A 17,456-nucleotide genomic window follows, 5' to 3' on the forward strand; every position below is an offset into this window, starting at 1 on the left:
TTCACCGTACATTCATCCTATTCTTGTCTCAGATCATGCGGCGGTTTCTTTTTCTCTTTTAAATCTTGCTCCTAAGAAAAAGCCTTCCTCTTGGGAACTGAATACGGAGATTTTGCATGATGTTTCTCAAGTTCAAGCCCTACAATCTGAAATTGAGCATTTCTTTTCTGAAAATGAAGGTTCCGTTAGCTCCCCAGTGGTTTTGTGGGATGCGTTTAAGTGTACGCTTCATGGTCACATTATTAAAATAATGGCGAAGAGAAATGCTGACATTAAGAAGGAACTTGCTGATTTATCAGATAGTATTAAGCAACATGAACTTCTTTTTCGACAGTCTAGAGATAAACAACTGTTGCAAGTCATTAAAAATTTGAAATATTCCTATAATACTATCGTCACTAAGAGGGCTCATATTGGGGTTCAGGCCCAGAAATCGAAACGGTTACTCTTGAAGAATCGGGCTGGTAGGATTCTAGCAACCACATTAAAATTTCAGGAATCGAGTTTTAAGTCCTCTCAAATTTCTTTTATCACTGATAGATCCGGTATTAAGAAATTTCAAACTAAGGAGATTCTTGAAGTTTTTCGGGACTTTTACAATACTCTGTGTACTCCCACTAATCAGTCATCTTTTGAGGATTATCAGTTATTCTTAAAAACTATTCCTCTTCAAACTGTATCAATGAATGATGGGGAGAAATTGGGTACCCCGATTACATCTGATGAAATCATACATGCAATTAAGTCCACTCGGTCTGGCAAAGCGCCTGGTCCGGATGGATTTCATATTATGTTTTATAAAACGTTTCTCCCTTCTATGGTTCCGCGCCTGAAGGCTGTTTTCGACATATTTATTCAACAGAGTGCGGTTTCGGGTACGGCGGCAGAAGCTACTATTGTGGTAATCCCAAAGGACGGGAAGGATCCTTCTGATCCTATTTCCCTCCTGAACATGGAGGCTAAAATCTTTGTTAAGATTCTTGCTAAGAGGTTGAAGACTTATATTCCTTCTTTGGTTCATCCATCTCAGACTGGTTTTGTCAAGGGTAGACTTGCTAGAGATAATATCCGTACCTTTTGACATATTTTGGGTACGGCTAAACGGTCTACGCTCCCGGCCGCTGCACTAGCCTTAGACGCCGAGAAGGCTTTTGATAAGGTCTCTTGGCCTTTTCTACATGCGGTTCTTCGTGCTCATAATCTTGGAGATTTTTTGTCAACAAGGTTATGTCCCTTTATGCCCAACCTAGAGTGAATATTAGAGTTAATGGTGCTACTTCTGAGTTTTTTAGTCTTCGCCAAGGTACTCATCAGGGGTGTCCTTTGTCCCCACTTTTCTTTTAATTAGCTATTGATCCGCTCCTAAGATTAATTTATCTTCACCCCGCTATTAAAGGGTTTACTTTTGGTTCGCATTGCATGAAAACAGCTGCATATGCGGATGATGTCCTTATTTTTTCGGATGATATCATTTCAGCTATCCCTGCGATTAAAGATACTATTGCTCTTTTTTCTAAGGTTTCTGGGTATGCTCTTAACAGAGATATGACGGAGATGTTTCCCCTCAATGCTTATTGTTTCCCAGCACATATGGGTACAGCTGGCTTTAAATGGCAATCTAAACAACTCAAATATCTAGGGATCTGGTTCTGTGGCACTCTTTATGATACGGCAGCCTATAATGAGACACAGGTTCTACTTAAGGTTCGTCATCTTTTAGATAATTGGTCCCCTAAACATATTTCTTGGTGGGGTCGGGTTCAAACTTTAATAATGATGATTACCCCTATTATTAATTTTGATTCTTCTATGCTCCCGGTGAAGCTGTCTCCTGCCTTTTTTCGTGAGATTGATTCCATTACTTCTAAGTTTCTTTGGAGTGATAAGAGGGCTAGAATCGCATATAAGTTCTTAAGGAAACCCTACGACCTGGGTGGCTGTAATTTCCCAGATTGGGAGAAATATCAACTGGCTTTTTTAGCCTCTCAGGGAGCTTTGTGGTTTTCTTCGCTCCCTGGTCACATACCTTCCTGGATGTTCATCGAGCAGGATCTTTCTTTTCCTTTACCGGTCTCTTCTTTTTTAACTTCGTCCACGCTATCTATTCTGTTTTCTCGTACTATTATATTAGATACTATCCCAGCAGTTAGATCTGTTGTTAGGAAAATGGTTACACCTATCCATAAATCAAGGTGGTCTTCCTTGTGGCGTAATCCGAGAATAAAGATTATTATTGAGCCTCCGCTTATACAATACTGGGCTTCCAAAGGAGTTACATTGGTTCGTCATTTATATGACACCAATAATGATCCGCTACCCTTCTCCTCCTTAGCTCAACAGTTTTCGCTCTCTAACTTGGATTTTGACACCTTCTTAAAAATTAAAGTTGCCCTTGCCAAGGTGCATCTAATGCCCAATTCCCCTACTATTGCATTATTTTCTTTGTGGCTCAAATCTGGCCATATTGCTTCACGGATTTATAAATTCTTGTCGTCAACTTCCTCTATCTCATGTACTGTTGCACAACAAAAATGGATACATCACTTTACTAAGGAAAGTATTGAACATATCTCTCCGGAAACATGGCAGTTGATTGGTAAGCTTTCTCTCCGTGATAAAATTGCTCCTTCTTTGTTTCAATCTAAATTCTTTTCTATTAACCTTCTTCATTGGACTCCTGTTCGTTTCCAGTCTCTGGACTTAAAGGATGATGATCTTTGTTGGAGTTGTGGCTTGGCTGCTGGTGATTATCCACATATGTTTTTCCACTACTCGCTTTTGCAACCCTTTTGGGATCTTGTACATAAACATCTTATGTTAATTTTCCAAATCAATTTCCCGCTTTCCTTTCCCATTATTTTATTGGGGCCATTAGCTTCCCGCGATCCTGTGCCGTTGGATGCCTTAGATATGCAATTGTTGGATCTTTTATTGATGGTTGCTGTTAAGGTGATCCTTATGAAATGGAAGTCTTTCTCTTCCGTATCATATCATACGGGGTGGGCATAGGTCTCTTTTTTAAGAAGTGTACACACTCTGTTGATGTGGCCCATCTTACCCCCGCTATTTCTAGTAATGTATGGAGAGCTTTAGACACATATATGGATTTGGCCTCAAGGGGGTTGGTTGACCAGTATCCCTTTATTTCGTCTACCTGATTGTTGTCTGTTTTTCTTGTGTTTATGGAGCACTGCAGAAGATCCTTCCTTTCTTCCTCTTCCTTCCTCTTCTTCTTACTATCTTTATTTCAGCTCTTTCCTAGTTTCTTTTCTTTCCTTTTCTTCTCTTTTTCTTTCTTCTGTGGTAATGATACATTTGATGTTCCTAATGGTTCGTTAAAGTGATCCTGCTAATTTTACTTCATATTTTATCTAAATATCATTTGTGACAATCTATCTCTCATTTGATCGAATATTATAATGAACTTATGTATTTTGTCCTTTTCTCCAGTAACTGTATCATTATGTATTATATTTAACTATTTTTTACCCTTTTAAGACTTTAATAAACTTATTGAACACAAAAAACCTAGAATTAAATGATAATAAATGTATGAGTTACATTTTCTTTCTTACTTTATGACTGATTACAATAAAAATAATTTAAAATGAATAAATATTGATTATGCTAGGAGAATTTTACTTTAAATAAAAATTAGATAAATGAAGAATTAAGCTGGTCTTGTTCATCCTTAGCCTAATTTTTTACTAGCAGATCTATCGCCGATAATGGTGGTGTGTTTAAATAATTTTCTCGTTGATAATAAACCATGGAAAATGAGTTAAACTGCAGATGTATATATTATGAATAGTAAAATTTTAGACACTCCACTAATGCAGCAACTCTCCTTTGATTCATACCGATCCATGAAATAGAAGAAAGTGTGTATGAGTGATTTACACTGTTATTGGCCCCACTGGTGAATAAGTGTATGATTGGCTATTTCAGGGAAAGGTAATGTTAGTTTTGGAAATTATTCCCAGAGATGCGCTGTAACAGTTACTTGCTTGGTAGCAGAGCATTTGGTTGCTATAGAATTAGCTAGGATAATGTATAGGTCAATGTATCAGAAATTTGATGTACAGAATTATGACTAACATCTGTTGAGTTTGTATTACGTTATATGTAGTCTGGAAAAGGCTTCCAAGTATTGCGAGAAGCTGGTGCCTCTGTCTGCAGGCAGAGGAAGTGTGGCAAGTGAAGTCGCACATCGCATAGTCTGTTTCAAAGTAGTGTATCGTCGTATATCACAAGTGGTGTCATCGTACATAACAAGTATAGGGAACGTATGTGTGAGAGGATAAATGTATAGCGAGGACAGTCTATAAAATCTTAGCCTTCAAGTACAGGGATCATTGCGTATCCTGATTTAAAACTTACTGCTGAGAGAGTAATAGAGCTTAATCCGAGCTTGTGAGAAGGGTAAAGGTAGAGGTAAGCGCTGCTTTATCGGCGAGTGTAAAAATTCTGTAGTAGAGAAGAGGTAAGCACTGTCTACTAGAAATACAGAATACTTGTGTGATTGAGAAAACTATCACTTTGGTTTAACAAAACAGACAAATGGAGTTCTTTTGTGTAAGTTACTAACCGATTCAGTTGTATAAAAGTGTAAATATGGCTTCTTGATATTCCTTGTAAAGGAGGGGTCAGTCGGCGCTGCAGAAGCCGGAGCACTGCTGACGTCAAAAGGGTCGCGCAGGGATTGGTCCTCATGACCAAGACAGAGTAAGAGCTCATTGGTGCATCAGCGAAAGCAGCAAAGTAATTGGTTAAACGCTATCTTGTTCTAATTGGTACGATATAGTGAACCGCGCTGCGATAGGCTGGTGTTACGAAGCAGTACATGGAAGAGTGCGCAATCTTTTGAAAGACAGGAAATATTCAGAAAATGGATTTCTATTAGGAAAGGAGGAAGCCTTCATGGTTTCAGAAATTGAAAAATGTATTTAAAACAGACAAAGCAATAGTAACAAGGGAGGGAAAATTATTACCTCCGCCGAAAACGCCTGCTTCTCATATGATGATAAAATTTGGCTATCATACATGTATATGGTTAGAGAATTGGGCTAGATATACCAAAAATGATGGTGCATTAGCATTCCCAGAAGTAGGATCTTTAATCAGGCAGTTTTACGAAATTTAAGAGAAAAAATGATGAGACTTGAACCGAGGCAATTTGAAACACTAACAGAGTGGGAAGATGAGATGCATGAGTTAGAGCGAGAAAGGTTGGCAAATCCTAGAGGAACTAGTGGTAGATTACATGGATTATGGGGAGAAACACATGAAACTAGAATGCCTAGATGGAGAAATGCAGATATGTGTGATGGGATGTATCCAGTCAGATTAATAGATGAAATAGAAAGGTGAAAATGCACAGAGAAAAAGAATGTAGAGACAGCGAGAAAAGATTATGGTGACAATGAATCAGAGGATACGGTGCGGGAGGAGATATTAAATAGGAGACCACCACCATATCAACCAGGTTCTATGTGGATCACCCCAAACGCCTCACAAATAGAAGACCGATTTAATGAAACCCCAAAAAGATTTTCAAATTTTAGGGATCTTCCAGAAAGAACAGAAATGAGATATGATTCAAACACCCCATTAGTGGAAACTATACTTACTGGGACTCCTAAACAAGATAAGGAAATGCAAAGGAGTGTAGCCAGAGTAGAGAGACAAACTGAAGAACAAGCAAGTAGTTCTGAATATACATGTTCCACAAATGAATTAACAGAAAAGATACAGGAACTTACGAACAATATAGAAGCTGTGACTGTTCCAGTAACAATAGGCCCTGTAATTCCAGTATCTGAAAATCAGAAAATAAAAGAAACGACTTTAACAATCCCTTTGAATCAGAGTTTGCAAAAAGTAAAAGAAAAGATTTATCCAGATTTTTCTGAAATTAGGCGAATAAGTAATGTGACACCACCTGAATTGACATTTAATCAAAGCTTATCATATAAGCTTCCAACCGGAGCAGAATCTGATTCTGCGACTCCTGAAATGAATGTAGAAAAAAATAGATTTAACAAAAACTCCAATTGGACCATCAGAACAAGAGTTAAGTGATTGGCTTAAAACCTTAAAGGTGAAAGACAATGAACCTAGAGTATTAGATGTAGCTAGATTGAAAGTCGATATGGAAGAATTAATTATTGGAACAATCGGAACTGATAGATTAAAGGCATATCAAGACGATGAGTTAATGTTCTTGTGCAAAAGTATTACTTGGAAGACCAAATCTGTATATGACCAACTGGAAGGATTAGCTAATGAATTGGATGTAGATTTTCCGAAGTATAAATCATTACAGAAATCTTAGAGTAGAATTTTCAGAAAATGACATTGAGAATATGAACACAGCAGGATGTTTGACCCAGATAAAAGAAGTAATTGTTTCACTGAGAAGATAGGGAGATGTGAATAAGTGGAGAGTGAAATGGTCAAAGAAAAAGGAAGAATCTAGTGATAAATCCACATTGGCATTCCCAATGAGAGAAAAAGAGACAGTGGTAAATGAATTTCCAATGAGAGAAATACCAGGAGAGGGTATGTACATGTTCCTTGGACTAGACAAGATATATTATCATTTACAAATGATTTCCCTAGACTGAGAGAAAAGCCAGTAGAGTGGTATCGGCAAGTGGATCGATTTGTAAAAGTTTCAAAAGTACTGTGGGTAGATTTAGATGGACTGTTTGATATAGTAGTACCAGCAGATCTATGGACTGAATGTAAAGTGACAGTGGATTGGCCGAGAACTGAATATCCCCGGGATAGAGTGACAGGTGCTCCTTCAACAGAAGTGATGCGTAAAGATGACCAAGTAATAGTGTGGTTGAAAAATAAGATTCCTCTAAGAGAGACAGATTGGGTAAAGATCAACAGGACTTTGCAAGAACCAAAAGAATCTGCACATTCATTTTATGAGAGATTGTTGTTAGTATTTAAGCAGTACAGTGGTTATGAAGAATTGACTGAAAAGGATATGAGTCATTTTGTTCATCGATTCGTGTTTGGATTGAGATCGGAAATAGGAGACATGATTAGACATAGTTTAATGGGATGACAATCATCCTCAGTCGATGAAGTACTGAGACATGCAAAATACTGTAGTGATAAGATTGAAGCTAAACAGAAGAAGCTCAAAGAGAAAGCAATGTGGGCACAAGTGAAGGTAGCAGAACATCAAGCAGCACAATTAGAAAATACAATTATTGATGGAAGTCAGGGAAAACCAAAAGGAAATTTTATTAAAAACAAATTGGTAGGGAAAATAAATGAGCTTAAGAAGAAATACCTTTGTCCTAATTGCGGCAGGATAGGGCATTGGAAGAAAGAGTGTAAATATCCACCAAGAATTATTCCTGAAAATACGTCATTGAATCCACAGGTCCAGAATGAGGTAATTTCACAGCCGCCGCAACAACAGCAGGTAGTTGACCAGCAAAGTCAGGTGCCACAACCGCCACTTCCACACAGTGCAAATCTACAGAGATACAGTGCAGAGACAGGATTCAGCATAGGCGAGCAGGTACACCGATCGCCCAGAGTGAGTGTGAGTCCTCAGTATTGGCTGCAAGAAGAAGGTGGGAGTGAGTCGAATGACAGTTTCTGATGGTGCCTGAGAGAGGAAGAAGAGTGTGTGCTTGGAGCCACTCTTGAGGTAGATCAGTCTGGTCCGTTTGCGAATGGAAAGGTGAATGATGTAAAAGTAACTTTCCTAGTCGACATTGGTGCTACCCGTTCTACTGTTAGATCAGTGGAAATTCAAAATCTTCCTCTCTCGGGTGAACACATCCATGTTGTAGGTGTAGCGAATAGGCAAATTAAAACTTCTTTAACCAAACCAGTTGAAGTATGGATTGGAAATTTCAATCCGATAACAGATATTATGGTAACTATGGATGTGGAAGCGCTCTACAGCAATATACCGCAAAAAGAAGCGCTATTAGCTACCAGCTGGTTCATTGACCAGTATAATATCATGTACCCCAAAGAACTCATCTTGGATCTCTTACACATAGTTCTAACCGAGAACATCTTCGAATTTGGGAACACCTTTTATCGGCAGATAAGAGGTGTGAGTATGGGGGCTTCGGTAGCTCCCTCAATTGCCAACATCTACATGGCAGCTTTTGAAAAGAAATTCATTTACAACGAAGTTGCCCCATTTTATGAGTCCGTTTCCCACTGGTCCAGATACATCGATGACATCTTCTTTGTCTGGACCAGTGGGAAAGAGACTCTTCTTGAATTTCTTCAATGGATCAACCTTACTGATGGTAATTTAAAATTTACAGCTTACCACGACAAACATCAAGTGGAGTTCTTAGATCTAAGCATCAAACATGAAAATAACAAATTGATTGTTGATCTCTTTGTGAAACCTACAGCTAGGAACACCCTGCTCCATTTCAAGAGTTTCCACCCTCGCTGCCAGCGCGAAAGCATCCCTTTCTCCCAGTTCTTACGAATTAGGAGAAACTGCACCAACTTAGCCGACTATGATGCACAAGCCAACATTATGCGCCAAAAATTCTTGAACAGAGGATATCCTCATAGATTAGTGAGGGACTCGTTCAAACGAGCAAGATTTTATGATCGAGATTCACTTCTAAGGAAAAAAGCCATTAAAAACAATACTCAACTTGTGTGTGTCACTAAGCACTCCACCTTAGATAACACAGTGAAATACATTGTCAATAACAATTGGCACATTTTAAATTCTAATCCAACATCACAAATGAAACTAGATAAACCGTTGTTTGCACATAAACGAAACAAAAACTTAAAGGATCTAATTGTGCACTCGCGTTTTACTGGTAATCATTTGAGATCTGAATTCACTCAAAGAACGATTGACAACAACTTTCCAGTTAAAGGTACCGTCAAATGTTCCTCCTGTAAATCATGCACAAATATTTTAGGAGGTGAGTCATTTGAACATAATGGTTGCCATGTTGACGCAAAGGATATGTGGAACTGCAAGACTGCTAATTGTATTTATTTCATCATATGCCCTTGCCAGTTAGGATATGTGGGCGAAACATCTAGACCCATCCAAGTCAGACTTACTGAACATCGTTCAGCTATCCGTACGCATAAACTGGCAGCGCCCTTGGTTAAACATTTTCATGAGAAACACCATGGTCCAGATGATTTAAAATGGAGAATCATCGAAAAAATAAGACTTCCTGAAAGTAAAGGCGGTGGCAAAATCCGAAAAAAACGCGAGGTGTTTTGGATTTTCTCACTTGGGACCTTCAATCATGGCCTGAACTCAGAAATTCCTTGGGAAAATGCCATCCAATAAAGCCTCAATATTGTCCTTTCAATAATCGTCACTTAACTATTGTTTTAGATCGAGGGTTGAATTGTCAATCATATAATGAATCAACAACTATTAACTGGAGTCCTTACAATTTCCTTTGTGAGTACCCCAGTTCTGTTTAAACCATTCCCTCGATTTATTTGATTTGATTTGATTTGAAAATAATTTGTAGAGCGCGGCTAACACCATTAGGTTTCTTGGCGCTGTGCTGGGGCGTAGAGGAAAAGGATGTGAAACAAAATCTAAGGGTATGAAATAGTAAAGAGGAAAGTTTTAAGAAGTGATCTGAAACCAGAGTATGAAGGTGCAAGTCTGAGGGAAAGTGGGAGGGAGTTCCAGAGGGATGGAGCCAGAAGAGAAAACCTCAGGCCCCCATGTTTTTTCCTCTTGAACCTGGGGACGGATAACAGAGCCATTTGAGATGAACATAGGTTGCGGGAAGGAGTGTAAGAATGGAGAAGGGAAGAAATAAAAGAGGGGCCTGAACCAGAGAGGGACTTAAAGATTGTGCAACCTAACTTAAATTTGCAGCGAGGGGGTACCGGCAGCCAATGAAGACTCTTTAAGAGTGGGCGGACATGCTGATCTTTTGGCTGGTGGAAGATCAGACGGGCAGCTTGGTTTTGTATCAGCTGGAGTCTTCTCAATTGGTACTCGGGGATGCCGACGTACAACGCGTTAGCATAGTCGAGTCGACTAATCACTAGCGCCAGAAGAGCTAACGTGAGAGCTTCGGTGGTAAGAAGGCGGGAGATTTTCCGGAGTTTTCTAAGTTGAAAATGGCTGGCGGACACCACTGCACTAATCTGAGGAGTCATAGAGAGGTCATTACTAATAATGACCCCCAGACTTTTGGCAGAGTTAACTGGAGAGGGAGGGCTTCCCTTGATTTAACAACAAGTAAGCTCTTATCTAAACATGGTATCTTGTCAACACTGTATTTTTGATTGACAATGCATATATATATATTTCTTTTAGTTTGTATTATATCGCATTTTCACAATTTTCCATTTAGATTGTTTAGTTCTAAAGTATTGAACTTTATACATTGAAACCTAAAATTTCAAAATACATTTTTAGGTTTCAGATACAATTTACAAAATTATGGTATGTATACATAGATTGTATTATATACCATGTCGAAAGATGGTTTAACTTGAAATACTGAATCCCAATATCGAATTTCTATACAGTTATGACCATCCTTCGTCTGAACACTTTTCGCGATAATTTTGATATATATCAAAACCTTCAAACATAAGTTCATCTGGATGATATCTTTAGTCTTTTTTTCATTTCTCTCACGTGATATTTCTTCATGTGGAAGTCCTGTATCTACTTTCATGACCGGTCTTGTACTAACATGATCTTGACAATAACTTTCAGGCCCCTTTTCTATTTCCATTATTATGTATCTTTTTAGTCCATCATTTACTCCCATGACCAATTTGGAGCATGTGATAAACTCCACCCTTTAATTACGTATTTAAAGAGAATGCCGTTCGGATATCAGTTGATTACTGCCTCACTGTCGGCACGCCACATCACGGAAACGCCGACGGTGTCATTCGGTTTTCAGCGTGTCTATACATCAAGTAAGTTATACGTGGGGTTAGTAGTCGTAGTGGGCAAGTTCTTCATTGAACTATGGGGGTTTTTTTCATAAGTTTCACGTCCACTGTTTTCTGCCCCCTTTTACCAGCGAATAAAATATATTTATATTGCAGCCATTATCTATCGTTTCCTTTGCTGTATATCAGAACGCTTATCCCTTTAATACGCGTTATAATACGGGTCACGTCCACTACTTTCTGCCCCTCTTAATCAGTGAATAAAATATGTATATTGCAGCCCATATTAATCGGATCCTTTGCCGTATATTAGAATACCCATCGCTTTAAAATATATCACAAGATGGTTCACGTTTTGCACGTTTAAGAATCCCAATTGATTACATTAAGAACCCTCCCAGTAAACCTGGTTTTTTTTGGCCTCATGTCGGTCCCATAGTTTCTAGATTAAATTTTATATGAGACACCTATCCTTAAATATGCCCTTTCACATCTAATACGAGTACTTTTTCCATCTTACAGCTGTATCGTATGATCCTTTAATAAACACGCCTGTACCCCAATGGTGAATGTTGACCGATTATATCGCCAGGAGAGACAACATACACCCTCTTTTCTCCTTCAGGTAAACGATTCGAATATTAGTTCCAACAGCCGGTTGTCCACATAGACAGCAAAGACTTACTCCCCATTTATTTTCTTCCTTCTTAGATTTATTAATTATATCAAATTCCACGGTTCCGAAAAATCGTAAATGTATGGACCTAGAATATATGGCCAGTTTTAAATTTTAAGGTAATGTGTTAACCTATTTTTCTCATCTCTGGTACATTCAGTATCGTTGGACATATATTCTCAATCCTGACCAACTAGTTGAGAAAGATTACAACTCTTGTGTTTTACAGTTATATGACCCATAGTGAAACGATCCTCCTTAAATACTTGTGATTTCTAAACCGATGACCATCAAAAGAAACACTTCATCACGTTTCACAGGTACCACACTACGAGTTATATCTCCTATATACGTATACATAGAACTTTCATCTATAGAATCAGGAATGTGACATCTATAGACTTCATGATAGCACAGACTTGTCCATACCTATAATGAGATCTATAGTATCAAGCATAAAGATAATACCTTAGTCTTCTTTGCGTCTACATGGCACCATTGTATTTATTGGACTCATAAAAAGGCTCTTTTGTATTAGATCATTATACCACCATATCCTAAATCAATTGTTGTCTTAATACATATGTTTTCTTAGGTACCTGTTCTGGCCATTTCTTCATGTGAAACTACCAAACCGAAGGTTGTTTTTATGCTATTCTGTATGTTTTCACTAATTTATGCATATATTAATATATCAGAAGCTGCGAACTAGGTGATCAGTGACCTCTAAAACTACAGATAGACTTTGCCTTTTGAATGAATTATGCTTTTTGTATCATGAGTACTGTACAATCTTCTGAATGTAACATGTGTATCATATCACGAATTAGACACAAAGTATAAATGTTAGACCCTCTATTGTTAGGTTGGCGGCAAACTGTTATAGGTTGTGATACAAGTTTGTGATATAAGTATGTAATAAACTATGTATGGTTAAATTCTATTTGGTGATTTATAAGTAGTAAAGATAGACATAAGTCACTCAAGAAATATAATGTCTTTATTCTTTGTCATATTTATTCGCAGATCGTTATTTGTGACTCCTGAAGAAGGCGTTTTCGCCGAAACACGCGTCGAGTATTTCTTCTTTATTTGCTTTTAGGCACCCTGTAATAACTTATTGTGGTGTCTTTTTAACCCATTGTTACAATGTATTGTATGTCATTGTGTATTTTTTACATATGAATTTTAGTATGTCTATTAAAAACATGTTGGTTTTTTACATATGATTATGTTATTTTTGCACGCCAGGTCCTAGCTATTAGTGGGTATCATTACTTGTTGTCTATCACTAAAACTGCCTAGGAATTTTGCACACGCTTGGAAATTTCAAAGACATGCACCAATCTGTGGTGTGTGACAGCAGTCCTGTAAATCTATTAGGCAGAGACATTCTATGCGAAATTAACTGTGCCATATATTGTTCACCAGATGTTATGGAGCTCCAAACCCCAGATGAAGATGGTCTGTATAAAATGACCATGTCTATGTTAGAGTCAGAAAGAAGTGAATTATTTCATGTGTTTGATCGAGAAAAGATACCTGCAGAACTAAAGGAAACAGTGAAAGAGCAAGTGTGCGATTTAACAGGAGAAGATATTGGATTAATGAAAGGCGTAGACCCTGTGAAAGTATCCATAAAAGAAGGAGTTAGCTATCCAAACATTCCCTAGTATAACATGACAGCAGAGGTGATTGAAGGAATAACACCAGTAAAAAACAAAATGATTGAAGAAGGCATTTTAATGGAAATAGAGAGTAGTCCTTGTAACTTACCGATAATAGGATTGAAAAAGCCAATCGGAATATTTAGGACTGTTCAAGACCTGAGAAAGGTTAATAAAATTGTTGTTCCATGCTGCCCGATTGTACCAAATCCAGCAGTAATTCTATATCAGATTCCACATGATGCAGAATGGTATACTATATTTGACCAGTGCAATGCGTTCTTTACAGTTCCATTACAGCCAGAGAGCCAGCCAATATTTGCGTTCCGGTATGGAGATCGTTTTTTGGCATGGTGCCGAGTTCCTCTGGGGTATACTGAAAGTCCATCTATTTTCAATCAACTACTAAAGAAATCATTAGAAAGTTTAAACATGCCTGGAAAGTCAGTATTGGTTCAATATATTGATGACCCGCTAGTGGCATTAAAATCAAAAGATGAGTGCATTTCCGATACTGTTGCATTGTTGAACCATTTAGCAGAAGAGGGACATATAGTGTCTCCATCGAAAATACAATTCTGTCAGAAGGAAGTGCAATACTTAGGTCATAAGATTGCTAAAGGAGTTAGACAAGTTACTGTAGAAAGAATCAAAATGATTCAAGGGATGCAGCCACCAAAAACACAAAGACAAGTCAGAATGTTCTTAGGAATGGTTGGTTACTGCAAACAGTGGATTCGTGGATTTTCATTGATAGCAAAACCCTTGCAGAGACTGACTAAAGCAGATATCAGAGAACCCATTGTGTTGAATAAAACTGAGATGGAAGCCTTTTAACAATTAAAAACAAGTCTATATGAAGCTCCAGCTTTAGGAATGCCTGACTATGAAAAAGAATTTGAGTTATATTGCAGTGAACGAGAAGGGTGTGGATTGTCAGTATTAATCTAAAGACATGGAAGGCTAAGAAAGCCAATTGCATATTTCTCAGCTGTTTTGGATCCAGTTGCAAGAGCCTTACCAGCTTGTTTAAAAGCAGTAGCAGCCACAAGTATGAGTCTGGAACAGAGTGAAGGAATAGTGATGGGATTTCCTGTGAGGGTATATGTGCCTCATTCTGTGGAGATTCTCCTCACTAGGTCAAAAAAGCAATATCTTATGAACAATAGGATGACCAGATATGAAAAGACGATCTTAGGTGCAGACAATGTGACTATATCACGCTGTATAAATGTAAACCATCTACATTGTTGCCTGATACTATGGAAGTTGAAGTAAGAAATTGAGTTGATCACAAATGTTTAGATCTACTTGAGTATTGTACGAAACCAAGACCTGACATTAGAGATGAGCCATTGCCTGAGTCAGACTATGTAATGTTTGTTGATGGTTCATGCCTGAGAACAGAGGAGGGTGCTCTGAGTGCTGCATATGCAGTTTGCACGGTTACAGACGTTCTGGAAGCATCTTGTCTGAAAGAAATCAGAGTTACCATAGTGACTGACAGTCAGTATGGCTTTGGTGTTTTCCATGATTACGGGCAACTGTGGTCCCAAAGAGGTTATCTAACTTCTGCAGGATCACCAATCCGGAATGCTGAATTTGAAAAAATGTTGACTGATGCTATCCAATTACCTGATAAAGTTGCAGTGGTTAAATGCGCCGCCCACAAGAGGGGAGATGATTACATAACCAGAGGTAACAGGTATGTCGATTCGATTGCAAAATACTGTGCAAGAAATCTTGCATCCATAAATCGGGACAGGGAAAAAAAACATGTTTCAAGTCCTTTGATGCTAGTCACGATAGTTGAGACATGGCAAGAGGTGAGACAGATGCAAGAAGAAGCTAGCGAAGAAGAGAAAAGCATTTGGCTAAAGGCAGGATGTAGACAAAGAGAAGATGATAAAATTTGGGTTTACAAAGATGAAAGACCATGTAGTGTAGTTCCTATATTCCCAAAAGGCTCTGCGCATTGGAATAATATAGGTTGGACATAATAACGTCATCAAAGACTCAGTTCTTTGAAAACTCCATGAGTTCTTGGTTAAATCAATATTCAAGCAAGGGGAAGTCCCTGACTGCTGAAGGTAGGTTTTTCCAAGAAATAGTTGTGAATTTTCTGAACTAGTGGAAATAGCCATGCGGTATTTGAACTGCATAGGCTAAGTCTAAATATGGTTATGATTTCTATGCCTATATAAGGATAGGGTGATTTATACCTATATATGGGCATGAAATAATCGGGAAAATTACACTAGGGTCCTAAATTGATATACAACACCCACTCCACTTTATTATGTTTAACATTACTAAATTATAAGCACTAAAACATATCTAAAGCATGTGTTTACAATCCCACCCAAAATACACAAAATGCGCATTTGTACAGTAAAAGGAATGATTTCATCCTAAGCATATAGTATGATATTGGCAATGCTAACTGAATGAATCATGAGTTTACATTTTTATGAAATGGCTCTAGGTTTACAGAAGAAAAAGGTTGAGACCATTCCATAGCAGAATATATAGACTGTTATTGTTTTTGAGGACAAGGTCAAATATTGTTTCTAGGAAGTGATCGACAAAGAATTTCCTGTTCTTTAAGAATAATTCTACTTTAAGCAGATTACTTTGTGCCAAAAAGAGTGCAATTTTGGAAAAAGTCAAATCAAATAGTAGAAAAAATAGAGTTCCAAAGTTAGAAGCTTTGGTTTTGAAAAACGGAGGCCGAATTCAGAGTTCATGGAACGCTTTGTGCAGATATCAAAAGTTATTCTCGGTGTCAGGAGAAAACATCAAATCATCTAGGCTGGCAAAGAAATCGTCTACCACAGTAGGTGAAAGTGGAACTACTTCATTAAGTAGATCAATTGTGCACAGATGAGAAGCATCGCTGTCAGCGTCATTCGCATTAGCAATGTTTGCAGTAGATGGTACCTGTGTGCCTGTTGTTCCACGTACCTCACCATTAGCTGTAGTTGCTGGTGAGATCTCTATGAATGCCGTCATCAGGATTGGCAGCCATTGGGGGCAACACGATGCATGAGCCGTTACCGGACCTAGCAAAGCGTCAACATCCGCTGGCAGTGCTAATGGAAGTGTAGGACAAACGTCGAACATGCATTCTTCTCCGCAAAGCAAGCATCGTAGAACAGGTAAGATGCAATCTTGCCAGATCGGTCTGAACGAAAGAAACCATGTGGTATTCAGATCTCTTAAACGAGCCAAGCCAAGCCAAGAATCTGTGTAATTCTGTCACGGTACCGCATGGCTTGGAGGTCGTTCTCCATGGTAGTCTGGTATCGCTGGTGACTGGACTTGCCATATCGGAGCAGAAGAAACAAAAATAGAATTCCTCCTACGAGTCCCAAAATAAGAGGAAGGCCTCCGAACACACAGTGCACGAAATTTGGAAAAATGCCCAGGACTGCTTCAATGGATTCTATGTATTGGAAAGTTAGTTGATAATAGAGCATGTATCTCCGCAGAAGTCCTTGCGACTTGGAGATCATACGTTTCTCTGGACGAGGTCAGTGGCACCGTTTTTTGCTAAAGAATGGCTTTCATTCTGCTTAAAGTATCAATTTGTATAGAAGAGATATTCAGTGACGGCCAGAACAGCGACTCCCCGTCTGTCTTGCTTTTAGGAAACAATACTTGCATACAACATGTGACCCTGGCTGTCACACTAACTAGATAAGCTAATCAACAACATCTGTGATCACTCAACATTATGTAGCTACCATTGGATAGCTGCCTAAAAACTTGGTCTATCACTGCTGCTGGAGAACCATGCAGGTGGCAAGAAAGGTTATTTGAAGAACCCTTGCAGGCTCCGTGTAAATTAATACCTCAACACAAAAGTGTACCGCTTAGCGAGGTCTTACAATTTTTTCCACTGAGAAATACCTCCTTTCCCCCACTCCAACATTTGTGTGTGTATGGTAAATTCCAGGTCGACTTAATGTATTCTTTACCCAATCTTTCATTCAGGTCGACTTAATGTATTCTTTACCCAATCTTTCATACAGGCCCGTTGGTATGTGTTTTAAGCAATATTGAAACTGGAAAATTGTCACTGGTATCGTGATGGTGCCATGTATTATCCATTCCACGACAGGCTTCACAGAAACAGTTAATGGTAATTTTTCCAGTTTTTCTATGCTCAGCACCGTATAGTCTGCTCCACTTTG

The sequence above is a fragment of the Lissotriton helveticus genome, chromosome 6, assembly GCF_964261635.1.
Source record: "Lissotriton helveticus chromosome 6, aLisHel1.1, whole genome shotgun sequence".
Classification (NCBI taxonomy): Eukaryota; Metazoa; Chordata; class Amphibia; order Caudata; family Salamandridae; genus Lissotriton; species Lissotriton helveticus.